This window comes from Belonocnema kinseyi, chromosome 8 (genome assembly GCF_010883055.1).
Source record: "Belonocnema kinseyi isolate 2016_QV_RU_SX_M_011 chromosome 8, B_treatae_v1, whole genome shotgun sequence".
NCBI classification, from domain to species: Eukaryota; Metazoa; Arthropoda; class Insecta; order Hymenoptera; family Cynipidae; genus Belonocnema; species Belonocnema kinseyi.
The window spans coordinates 126,451,364-126,465,071 of record NC_046664.1 but is presented as its reverse complement, the minus strand read 5'-3'; the positions used below and the strand labels follow the sequence as shown (position 1 = coordinate 126,465,071).

The 13,708-nt window shown below is 26.9% G+C and overlaps 1 long non-coding RNA gene across 1 annotated transcript; it reads right to left on the bottom strand.

Moving 5' to 3' along the window:
• Positions 1-5,632: 5,632 nt before the first annotated feature.
• Positions 5,633-7,924, bottom strand: LOC117178053. Its single transcript, XR_004467791.1, has 2 exons — positions 7,445-7,924; positions 5,633-5,913 (listed from the first exon to the last, which is right to left on the bottom strand). It is a non-coding gene; the product is annotated as an uncharacterized LOC117178053 (long non-coding RNA).
• Between the last annotated feature and the right edge of the window lie 5,784 nt (positions 7,925-13,708).

Sequence of the window (13,708 nt, the reverse complement as noted above, 5' to 3'; positions counted from 1 at the left end):
TTCCGGGGAAAGTTTCAATTTTTTTATTTTGAAGTCAGGACCTTTTCTGACAAACTGCTTCAATAATATTCTTAACTTTGTAACCATATGAAATGAGGTTATATGTATGAATATAATAATAATGATTATGAATTTTGCATTATTAATTTAGTTAATCAAAATTTTTAAATAAATAATTATATTTAATGGTACTTTTTTGAATTCTGCGAGATAATTATGTACCTTACTGAATTATAATTTAATAACCAAAAAAGAAATTTTGTAGCTACACGGAGAAAGTATTTCAAAATTAAATTTTTTTTAAATGTCGGAAATATTTGACTTTTCTAGAAATATAATAGTTTTTTAAAAAATTGTAAAATTGAATGCTTTTAAAATTGTTTACCATTATATATCTGGAGAAATTAATTCCCAGAGGATATTTGTAAAGAGTTAACAAATTTTTAAGGAATACTCTGAAATATTTTAAGGAAACTTCTTTAAGTTTTTCAAATTTTAAAGAAGTAACTAGAAAAGGCTGACTCATTTCGAAAGATAATCTGATTGTTGAAATGTTTCAACAAGATTTGCATGTAATTTAAAAATTGAACGGAATACAATTTTTTCGTGTTTTTATATTTGCAGAAATAGATTCATATGACTATTTTAAAACAATAAAAAGTGTTTAAAAGAGAAATCTGCAATTATTTCAGAAAACTTCTTAAAAATTTTCAAAAATATAATAAAATGTAAGAAAAATTGAAATCATTAAAAAATATAAGCAGATGTTAGAAAAGATTTTAAAAGATTTCAAAATTTGTAAAAGAAAAATTTGATTTATTTTAAGGACACTTCTTTAAAGTTTTAAAAATTAAAACAAGAAATAATGAAAAGCATTACATATTATCAAATATAATCTGCTGTTGCAATGTTTCAACAAGTTTTGCAAATAATATAAAATTGAACGAAATAAACATTTTTAATTTGGAAAAATTAATTCTTAGGGAATAATTTGAAAGATTAAAAAATTTTGAAATGAAAAATCCAAAATATTTTAAGGAAACTTCTTTAAAATATAAAAGTTAAAATAATATATGGGAAAAATTCTACTCATTTTAAGATATAATCAGAAGGTTCAAAAGTTTTTAAAATAATTTATAATAATTTAAAAATTGAATGTCTTAGAAATTTGTAAGTAATTTCATATTTGGACAAATTAATGTTGAAGAATATTTTAAAAGTTTAAAAAAATGTCTAAAGAAAAATCTGAAATATTTTATTAAGGAAAATTTTGCAAAATTTTCAAAATTAAAAAAAAATTGACTCATTTTAAAAGATTAGACTCATTGCAAAATTTTAAATGATTCTATATTTAAAAAAAAGTAACTTATTTCAAGAAACTAATTTTGAAACTTAATTAAGGTAAGCGTATCAGTTATCGGAAGCTTAAGGCCAATTTAAGATTTCAAATGCTTAAAAAACTATATCAAACATACTTAAAGCTTAAAAAATGGGTTTTATCGAATAAAGCATACCTTAAGAAAGGTAAATTACTCATTACTTGTAACATATCCTATTCGAATCAATATTATAAGAAGTTCGAAGTTATAAATACGAGAATGCATGGGTTATCGGCACTCCAATGTTTGAGTGATCGGAAGTAGCGCTTAGGAAAAAACATTTTCGCTGAGAACGAAGAATACAACAGCTTTCAACAACATTCAATAACAAAATTGAAGAAAAATTTGACTCATTTTCAAAAATAATCAGATGGTTTAAAAGTTTTTAAATAATTAAAAATTTCATTGGATTTAAAATTGTATAATGAGTTCATATTTTGAGAAATTAATTCTTATGAGAAATGTCTATAGTATTTAAAAAATTTAGAAGAAAAATCTGAAGTATTCTGAGAAAACTTCTTGAAAGTTTTACTAATTTGAAACAAAATGTTTCCAAAATTTCAAAGAAATATTTAAAAAAAACTGACAAAAATTTGACACATTTTGAAAGATAAATATAGAAGATCTGCTCGCGAAAATCACATGGTACTTAAAGAGCTAAGTGATTTGCACTGCTAAACACTTTTGACAAATTGCACTTTAAATTCCGCTTTAAGGTCTGAAATTGCTAGAGAATATCTAAAATACAAATTTAAAGACCGTCTTGTCTTGACAACACGCCTATCGACTGGCCGTCAGTCAGCAGAAAAATAATAAGAGTGAAAGAGATAGAGGGTACTTTTCTTTTAATTTCCCGCTCTCTGTCTCTTTCACTTTTATGACCAGGGTGGAGGGGAATCTTCGATTCTTACAGATTCTTAGCACCTCTAGTTCATAGAACCGGCGGAGAGTTTCCCAGAAATGCATTTCCCCGTAAAACAAATGCAATATAAATAGATGAGTAGCTTTTTAAAACTGCTTTCTTTAACTCTTATTATATAATCTAATTAAATAGTAAACTCGTAATATTTATTAATATACTTAATTACAGACGGTTAACTTAAACAATCTTTTTTTTTGAGTGACTAGCAAAATTCTTAGAAATTATAAAAAAATCAACGACAAGAATAAAAAACAAAAATACATCTTACTTTTTTCATACCTAACTTTATCTATTAAATCATTAATATCCAGGGGCGCACTGGGCCTATTCCCCCTCTTAAGTACAGTTAATATGCATAAATATAATAAATTGTATGTATATTATTAAACAAATTTAAAAATATATAAATAAAAAATAAACTATTTTTCTTTCTATAATGATTAATTAAATTATTTCAACATTTCCTTTAGTATATCAGAAATGAGTATATTTATGAATAATTTAATACATTTATTTCCTGGTTATGTCACTTTTTCAAATTTCAAATAATTGTCTATCATTATAATAAAATTTAGCTCTGAATTCTGTATATTTAATAAAAACCATATAAAGTAATATAATTAAAGATATTTATCTTTCATATAATACATACAAATAATTAACTCTGGAGTTAAATAATTGTGCAATTTGTACTAATGGTAACTATTTGAGCAGAAACTTAATTGATAAATCATTTCAGAAAGTTTTAATGCCCAAATTTCAACTAGCTTTCCTGTCGACAATTCAATGATCTCTGATTGGACATTTGAACGGGATCGTTGCTGTTGTTGATTCGTTGAAATGAAAACCATTTAAAGGAACTTATTTGAAATAAAAACACTTACTTTAACAGTTGATGATTCACAATTTATTAAAGATGAATTTCCACCATCACTGCCTCAAAGTCAAAAATCACAATTGTTTATAATTGTTTATATCGCGGCGTCCCGCTTTACGTTTAACAATTGATCTTGTTTATAATAGTTTATTATTTAACAACAATTCAAATGAATTGACGAAGTTTAAACACAATACAAAGTTTCCAAATCCAAAAAAACTCAATTATACACTATCAAATGTCGCAGATTTAGTATTAAATATGCGGTTTCGGAGATACAAAGATCTGGCGTTTTTCCGTTGTGCGTGCCTTCTTATAAATTTTGTTTTGGGCGGAGTAATCTCCCAGTTTTCTTTTTCAGCTAATCAAATCGCTGACGTCATTGAATTTAACAGTCAGTTTACAAATAAGAAATTAGGTCGCATGGCTCCACCTATTAGACTCATCTTTAGGAATGCTAAGAATCTAACCTATTTCCTATTGCGTCGTAGTCTATAAGTATTTCCCTGATATCGAATTAATCTGTAATTCTTATTCTTTCTATTATTTCAGGACAGATAGAGAGAGAAGGTATTAAAATAATAAATATTTCTTCTAAATTATTTTTATTCTATAATTTCTAAGTTATAGTTATAAGTTAAACTAAATTCTAATTTGAATTTGAACACACAACGATCAATCGATATATCGAATCGATATCTCGTTAGTCGATACTAGCTGCTAGATTTCGAGGTCCTCTTTGTGTAACTAAACGTATATGTTTTGAGGGCTCTAGAATCCGAAAATACATATCGTTACAAAATTTCTAACTTTCGTCATTTGCCGACGCGCAACTTGCGCTTTCAAAATAACTCTGAGGTCATCCGTCATTGGGCGCAGTTATCAGCGCATGTTTGTTACATTCCCTTATTCCATTAGATCGGCAATCTTCCATCTCATCTCTGTCGAAAACCCTACCTTTGTGAAGTTAGCACCCCAATTTTCACTGATTTGGAAATATCGAATTTTTTCCTTTCGTAATCGTTTTTTGGTCTTTTGTTGGTGTTTCTTGGTCAACTTTCGACGTTTGTTAGTTAAAATTGCAAATGTTATTAATATTTAAAGTTTTCGGTGCAAACTTCACGCTAGCACAAAAGAAATGTTTGCTAACGCTCTAATTTGTTATATTTTCCAAAAATTCTTCGCGAAATCGTTTCTTGATCGTTTGTTAGTGTTTGTTGGTCAATTTTTAATGTTTTTTGTTCAAGATTGAAAAAGATTAGATTCTGAAAAATTGCTTGCACCCGGTGTATAATAGACCTTTTCATTTCAATTCGGGAATAGATAGTGCACATGCGTGGCCGTCATGACAGTTCCCGCGAATTCAAAAGTTTCGGCCCTACTCTGTAAAATGTATGTAAATTCAGTTTTTTACTTTTTTTAATGTGATAACTTCGTATGTAGTGAAAGTTGAATGAAGAATAGTGTAGAGTGTCTCAAAAGTGATCAATACGAAAAAATCTATTTTATGAAACTGAGTGCAAGCCAAGATATTATATGTTTAGGGCAAGATTTCTTGTTTATGATTTCCATAGCATGAAACACTGTAAGTGTAAGGCGTGCGAACACAACAAACATGAGTGCAAAAGAAACAAAGAAATGATTATTACTATCAGATCCAAACGCAAATGATCATAACGGAACGTACGTGGCATGATTTTATGATTAGGACGACTCTCGATTTTCATGTTCAGAGGATAAATATTGATTATGAATTTGCCAAGCAAGTTACTGATGCTGCTATGCAGTTCCATATAAATATTTTAGCTCCAGAATATTTCGAAACGCGTGTAACAAGGGAATTAATACCTTTCGCTTTTTCGTTTGAATACAGATTTTTCGTTTCACAATTAGCACAGGGCAAAGCAAATGGAATCTTGCAATATTAATTTTGAGGTTACATATATTTCAACATTTTTAATCATTGTAGTAGATAAAGAATGATCACAAAAAGGGAAATAACTCGTGTAATATTAAACTTAAGATGTTAATTACACTAAAAGCTAAATTGATTGATTTCGCGTTTTGAAAGAATAAAAAGGACAAGCAATTATATTTGTGTGATATTAAATTTAAGATATTACATGTAATAAAGGCTAAATGAACTGATTTAGCGTTTTGAAAATATAAAAAAGACAAGCAATGAAACTCGTGCAACATCAAATTGAAGACGTTAATTAGGCATAGTAAATTTTAATGGAGCAGTTTAAGCTGCCCTTATGGGTCTGCAACTTTGAAGCAATGTTCATACTAAGTTGTGATGTTGCACATATTTACATTAAAATATAAGCAATAAATGATTGGGCCTAACTTCTGCCTGCTTTGGAAAATTAAAAAAAGGAATACACATTACTTTTAACAGTCACAACCTATCTCTTTTACCGAAATGCCTTTACGTAAAGAAAAAAGAACAAATATTACGAAAGATTGTTTTATTCCTTCATTAATTTACATAACAAATAGTACGGGAGACAAAAGTGAGGTAAAGAGAGATTCCATGCCCATGCCCTGCATCTCAGAAGAAAAAGTTGGCTCAAAATCAGATAATGCTTCGACTTCATTGAATTCTACATCAGTTGAATTTGTTTCTCCGCTCTTTTTTCTCCAGCGAAAAAACTTGAAGTTGATTCCTCAGAATTCAATAAGAAATTCTAGTGTACTTTTGCTCTGAGCTCCTTCTAGGCTTTTTTTACTATCTGAAAAAAGGAAATATTCGTGGAAGTGATAACATACATAAAAATGTACATAAATTGATGAAAATAACCAATTGTCAATGAAAACAGACAACATCAAACTTTTCTGCCCTTATTATCGCAAAATAAAGTTCTTACAACTTCAAAACTTGTTAAAAGAATTAAGAATTGTAATAGAAATTAAATGGGCATCAAACATTCAGATTCGATGCTACAAATATAAATCCAAGTCATCATTTTTAATACTCTAAATTCAAGAATTAATCATTGCATTTAAAAATATTTAAAAGTATATAATTTCAAAAGTAAATTTTATTTAAAATAGTTTAAAAATGCTTCAACTGTTTTAAAATTTAATTTCAAAATCCTTGAAACATTTACATGTTGTTTGGCATTTGTAAAAACTTTCAACTATTAAAAAAAATTTTTTTCAAAAGTTCTAAACATCTTTCAAAATTATTCGGATTTTCCCTACAACTTTCTTAAAATTCTGCCCAATTGGAAAATTTCCTTAAAATTTTCCAGATTCATTTTTAACAATTTTATACATCTTTCTAAAAATTTAAAAAATATTCTCTCTAAATTAATATTTCAAAGTAAAAAATCAATTTATTTTTCTACGTAATGTTTTTTATTTTTCTGAAGCCTTCTAAAATTCTTAAAAAGCTTATAAATCAATTAAAATGTTTAATTCAATTTGAATTTTTTCGAAACAATTTTAATATTTCTTCAAGTTATGCAAAATTTGTCTAAGAATAATTGGCGTTCAATTGTTATTTATATATCAAAATTCAATGATTTGACTCACAAGTTACATTTAAAAAAATAAAAAAATGAACATTTTAACGTTCAAATTTTAATAGTTTGTTTAGAAATAGTTATTTTTCTTCATTGAAAACTTTCAAGTTAAATGATTTAAAAATGAAATATTTTAGTCTGAAATAATATGTTAAATTGAATACAAACCTTTTATTATAAATATATTATTTTGAAGTTATCTTTAAATTGAAAATAGTTTATAAACTTGCAATCAGGTGTTTACACTTGTTTAATTTCTAAGACTTTCCAATTAAAACAGTTTAGTGTTTAACGCTAAAATGTGACAATCTTGAAATTATGAACTGATTAAAAAACGTCTTGTAAAATCAATTATTATTCCCTGTTTCTTTTCTTAAAGTACAATCCCATTTTTAAAATCATGAATTAATTTACATTCGCAGTTGATCAACTACAAATATTTTCTTTATACAAATAAAAAAACTATACTTATAAATTATAATAATAATAGTTCCAACACACAATGATTACAATAGCAATAATTACAAAACAATCACAAACATTATAATAACAAATAAAAATTAAAAACACAATATTTACAATAATTATTAATATTATTGATTAAGTTTTAACTAAATTCATGATGACGATGTACTACTCTGGACGTACTGACGTTTTATAACCACGATGTATTTTTAGGTTAGAACGTTCACAACACAATTGATTATTTTCTAATAAATTGTTATATTATTCTTACCTCTTTTATAGTTTTCGGTCGACATTCTATCGAATTTAGGTGCTCTTCTGTAGGTCCAGATTCTCCAGAGAAGTGTAAAGAACAAATAGATTCATCTTTTGTGACGTTCCTGGTTGATTTTAACTTGGAATCTTTACGTTCACACAACTTCACCCATTTATTGCATTTCCTGCACGCTTCAGGCGTTTTAAGTGGAATTTGATACTCGTATTATTAATTTCTGCCTTTCGAAATTGTAGGCATGGTTTAGGATTGAAATAAAATAAAAATTGCTTTACTGCGACTACTACTTTTACACATTCCGTAGCAGCAGCTCTTATGCGCTCCAACTTTTTTTCTCCCAAAATTATTGGCATCGTATTATCTACTTACATTTTTACTCACAAACACTTCGCTATACCGTTCAAAAGTTTATTTTTTAATAAAAATACGGCATTTCCTATGCAATTGCGAGCAACACGGCCGCAAATTGACAGGAAGATCAATTCTCTTTCGCGCATGCGCACCAAAAAATAATTGAAATGAAAAGGTCTATTGTCACCGTGCAAAATTTTCCGCGCAGCGGCCTCCTCGGCAGATCAACGTATTTGCCATTGGGGCGAAATTTTAAACAACAAAGAATGGCAGGAATACGACAAAGAATTCTTGGTTTCGCATTATCAGGTTCGCTATATAAAATTTAGTATAAATATTATAAAATATATAAAAGTATATATACTTTTATATAATATATATAAAAGTATGCATACTTTTATATAATATATGTAAAAGTACTAATTTTGCATGAAATCTACACCTTCGAACACTTTTATTTTTATTTTGCCAAGAATTATTATTATTGTTCTAGTATGAAAATATAATAATTTCAAAGTAATTCTTAATTATTGACAGAAAGTTTATATTTTTGAAAAATGTTTTTTTAAGTCGGTCTGTTTTTAACAGAATCAAAATCAAACTTGTCTTTTGATATATATTGCCTTTTTATATATCATAAATATTCTAACTCAAATCGAGAACTGTGCTTTAAAATTCTGAGGAATTTCAGCCATAAATTGTAACTGAATTTTTTTTATTTGTTTTAAAGAAGGTTCTCAAAGCATCTACGGCTCTGACGATTATATTCTCATTATGAAACTCGCGCTTCGTGTCCGATAATTTTTGTCCAATTAAAAAACTTCATCAAGATAAGAAATATATATACTTAGTATTAATACACATATTTTATTTCTAGGAGAAATTTAGATTCATATTTCTTAACCTATTAAAAAAAATTACCTTTTCTTGCAAATTTTTTAAATATTGAAAAGCATGTAACTTTTTGAGTTTTTATCGAATTAAAAAATGTCAATCGAATAATTTGCAAGTCTCTTAACTGTGTATCAGAAAATGTTACAAAAATTTCTAAAGCTCACAAAAAATTTTATTTAAATTTTGAAAAAAGCTCTAACTGTTTGAGATTTTGTCTAATTGAAAAATTTAACAAAAATACTCTCTTAATATATTTAATATCTATTTATAAATTTAAATGAAATTTCATAATCTACCAGAAAAATATTTAAATAACATTTTTCTAAACATTTGCAAAAGTTTCAAAAGTATATAACTTTTATACTTTTTTTTATCGAAATTGAACAGTTTATTTGGATAATTTTCAATTGACTACCTATCTATAAGAAACTTTGATGTTTATCAAATTTGAAAAAAATTCAAATTTTGAGAAAGCTCTAAATTTTTCAATTTTGTTTGGAAATATCTGCTTAACGAACTTAATAATTGTTGGGTAAGTTCCTCTATAAAAAGTAACTCGTTACAGTTACGTTACTTTGCAAAAAAAGTAACTCGTTACCGTTACAGTTACTTTTTCAAAAAAGTAACTCGTTAAAGTTACAGTTACTAGTATAAGTAACTTAAGTTACTTTAAAAGATACTTTTCATATCCCCCCCTTACCTAATTTTTCACCTGGGAAAATTGTTTTCAGCCTGGGAAAGTTGTAAAACAAATATAACCTCAAAATATACACGGATTAGTAAAATTTAGCAAAATAAAATTTTTGTAGTTAATTATCTCACAAAAAAGAGTTCGGAAACGTCCGTTGGCATGTTCGCTATCATTCTTCGAATTTTTAAGATAACATATTTACTATGGTAGGAAAAAAACTGTTGAAGTCTTACACTGGTGTAATCGATAATTTTGAAAGTATCACATGCCCTTAAGTTGTGACTATTTTTGTCGCTCCATTTACACAGTACACCCAAGAATCATTCAGCGAAACACAAACATTCACACTTACCGTTGAATATAAAAAAAATATTGATTAAGGTTTAGTTTTAATGAATTTTGAAATGTATTTTTGAAGAAATTTCTTTGAAATGTTGATATCAATTATCAATTTTATTTTCATCCTACATACTATGTTAAACGGATTTTCATGAAAATAGTACAAATTTTAATCTATCAGATAAACATTTTTAACGAATAATATTCGGAATCAAAACAATCTCTAACTATAACCTAATATCTATAACAACCGCATTATACTTCAAAACATAACCACTTACAATTTTCGGAATCACACATAACTTGCACTTTAATTTGTAAGTATTCCCTTCCTTCGAGTGGAAATCGAAGAACTCTGCATAACCTGGCCAAGGTACAAAATTTTCTTCAGCTTATTTTGGTGGTTCGAGAAATTCAATCACTAGATCAGTATAATTATTTATTCCTTTTTCGTTCTTTTTGTTGCAAATTATTATCAGTCTTTTTTCAAATTTTTAAAATCATACAAAACTCAATTTTGAATTTTCGGTTTCGCTTGAAGCAATATGTCCAAAAAGAAAGTTTGCTTATTTACAAAGCAGATGAAAATTAACGCGCAAGCGTGAAATCGATAATCTTTTGTTTCCTCGACGCACGCAATTTTTAAAATTCTCATCCTTTGTATAGAAGCAATCAAAAGAAAGATATTCCGAAAAAATATAAAGTAACGAAAAAGTAACTCAAAAAAAGTTATCACTTACCGGGAAAATAGTAACTAAAAGTTACGTTACAGTTACTTTTTTCGAAAAGTAACGAAGTTAGTGAAAAAGTTACAAGTAACTTAACTTTTAAAGTAACTTCGTTACTTTTAACGAGTTACTACCCAACACTGAACTTAATCTTCATTTTGTGGGTGCCGAAACGTAAAATTCCGTTAGAAACAGGAGATCGAAAATTTAGACGATTACATTAAACCCTCATGAATAAGAATGTAAAAATAAAATAAATGTTGTGTTAAATCGATTTGCTCGAAATCTCATTTTTGAAGGAACTGTGTGTTGTTCGGATTCTCGTGCCAACGTATCTTGTACAAAGTGACCGATTCTCAAATGAATATTTTGAACTTCATGCGCATTTTAGATTAATATTCAACCCCGAGAAAGAAATAATTCACCATGTACAATTGGGTGGGTTATTATATTTTTATTTAAAAAAAGAAACATACAAAAAATTGATGACAAGTTTTGTGCATATATATATATATATATTGATGTTTATTTGCATATAAAGCCGGAAAAGCTAAACGGTGCTAAGTCCACTTTTTGACGAAATTGAGTTTTCTTAAATAATCACATTTTCTTCTAGTTTTGATAGAATTATGATATAAATTATTAATGATTATGATTATAAAATAAGCATTAAAAGAACTTACGTACTCATCGAAAAACTTTGATGGTATCATATAAGATACGTGAAGAAATGTTGAAAATATCCTAAGTATACATTTAAAAACGGATTATTATGTCTTAAAGTACACGCATTCGAAATTTATATACATAAAAAAGAAACCCTTAAAATCTTATATTTTGTGATCGCTTACGAATCTTTATATGAAAATACGTGTACTCTTACATTAAAACAGCCTCTTTTGTCGCTTGTCAATAGAGATTGACCATTTTTATATATATTATATAAAAGTATATATACTTTTATATATTTTATAATATTCAGTAAAGGAATCTTTTTCATTCTTGCATTTACATATTTTGTTATTTTAAAAATTATTTGTTTCTTAAAATTATTTAATCTCAATTTAACACAATCTTTAGTAATCTTCAACACTACCATTTATATGTACATATTTCCAATCTATAATTGGGTGCAATTGCAGAATAGGGGCGTCACCTGTTTTTTGGTTGCAAAAATTGTAGTTTTCTGCAAAAAACTATTAAAATCTTCAACTGAACGATAAATGAAGCGATTTGACCAAACAGAAGTTTAAAATTATTGTTACTTTTGTTACTACGATAACTTAAGTATGGTTATGCCACGGTATCAGAATGACCACATTTAACTCACCGTTTAGGTGCTTTTAAATATACAAACGGCTAGAAACACTCCTTTGACAGGTCACAAAAATAATTTTATCAAAACCCTAACCTTTTCCAATGTTTCGTGGGGCGGGAAGGCACCCCTATGACTAGTGAAAAGAATAATGCTGGTCAAATCACTACCCATTTCCAACTTCTCGTTAAATATGATCATTGCGATACATCGCGACAGACCCATATTTGAGACATCATAGTAACAAAAGTAACGATAATTTTAAATTTTTGCCTCATCAAACGAATTCATTTATCGTTCAACTAAAGTTTCTAATAGTTTCTTGTCAAAAAAATTGTTTTTCCTGCCAAAATAGAAAATATAACCGAATATAAACTGAGAATATAACCGAGAAATAAATTCTCTGAGAATTTATGAGGATCTAGGAAATTATTTTAATTAATAGAAAATTGCATTTTTTCATCAACTTTTCGGTTGAAAATTCAACTTTTTAAATAAATTCTGCCTTTTTTATTTTAAAGTTTATATGTTTTAGCAGAAATTTAATATTTTTTTTTATAAAAATGCAACTTTTTGGTTAGAAATTAAGTTATTATACTATTTTCATGAAAACTGAACTATTTCGTAGAAAATTTACTTTTTGTTTAAAATTTATATTTTGGTGCTGAAAAATTAACCGAAATATTGTCTGGATGAAAGTTCCAATCATAGAAAAAAAAGTTTTTTATTACAAGTTCATCCTTTTTGGTTAAAAAAATTCGTTTTTTTGGATTAAAAATTCAATTTTTTTCGTAGAAACTTATTTTTGTGTTGCAAAAATTCATTTTTTGATGTTACTGAATTAACTGGAATCTTTTTTGGATAAAAATTAACTTTTATGTATTAAAAAATTCTTCTGCTTTAAGTTAATTTTCATATTTTTTGATAAAAATGCAACTATTTGCTAGAAAATTCAACAATTTTGTTAAAACGTCATCCTTTTTGGGTAAAATTCGTCTTTTTGAATTGAATTTTCAATTTTTCTGGTAGAAAATTACATCTTGTTAAAAAATTCATAGTTTGATCGTAAAAACTCGACTAAAATCTTTTTCAACAGAAAAATCAAATATTTTTTTGAAAATAAATCTTTTTGATTTAAAACTTCATCTGTTATAGAAGAAATTTCATTTCTTGTATGCAAATGGAACTTCTTTGTTAAGAATCTTTCTTCTTTGCTTGTTAATTCAACTAACTTGTTTAAAACATTTGGTTGAATCGCTTTGTTAAAAAATCACTTTTTTTGTTCAAGATTTATATTTTAAGTTGAAAAGTTATCTCGTTGGTTAAGAGTTTTATTATCTTGTTATAAATTAATCTTTTTTAGTTGAAAATTAAACTACTTGGGTCAAAGTTAAACTAGATTCTGAAATTTTTCTTCATTGGAGGCTTATGTCTGGTTGAAAATTTAACTGTTTAGTTGAAAAATACTTATCTTTTTTAGGTTTAGAATTCATTTTTTAACAGAAAATGTAACTTTTTATTCTTTTTAAGATAGAAATTTTTTAGTTAAAAGTTAGCCTTTTTGTTGTTATAGAAAATAATTTTTCAGTTTGAAATTTCCTTTTTTTGCGTTAAAATGCATCAGTTTCGTGGAAAATTAATTGGTGTTGAAAAGTCATATTTTTTGTTTAAAAATTGTTTTTTTTTGTAAAGAATTTTTCTCTTTGTGTTTGAAGGTTCAATAATTTAGATAAACTTTTATTTATTTTTTGAGTGGAAAATCTTTATTTGTTGGAAATTTGTATTTTGGTTTTAAAATTCTTTTCTCTTCTTTATTCATAATGTGTCCCCTAAGGGTTTACACAAAGATATTATAAACGTAGATGCGGTACGGGGCGTCAGAGTGGGGAATTATATATATAGGACATCACATTTTCTGTCCTATCGAGGTGCTGCCCTCACCG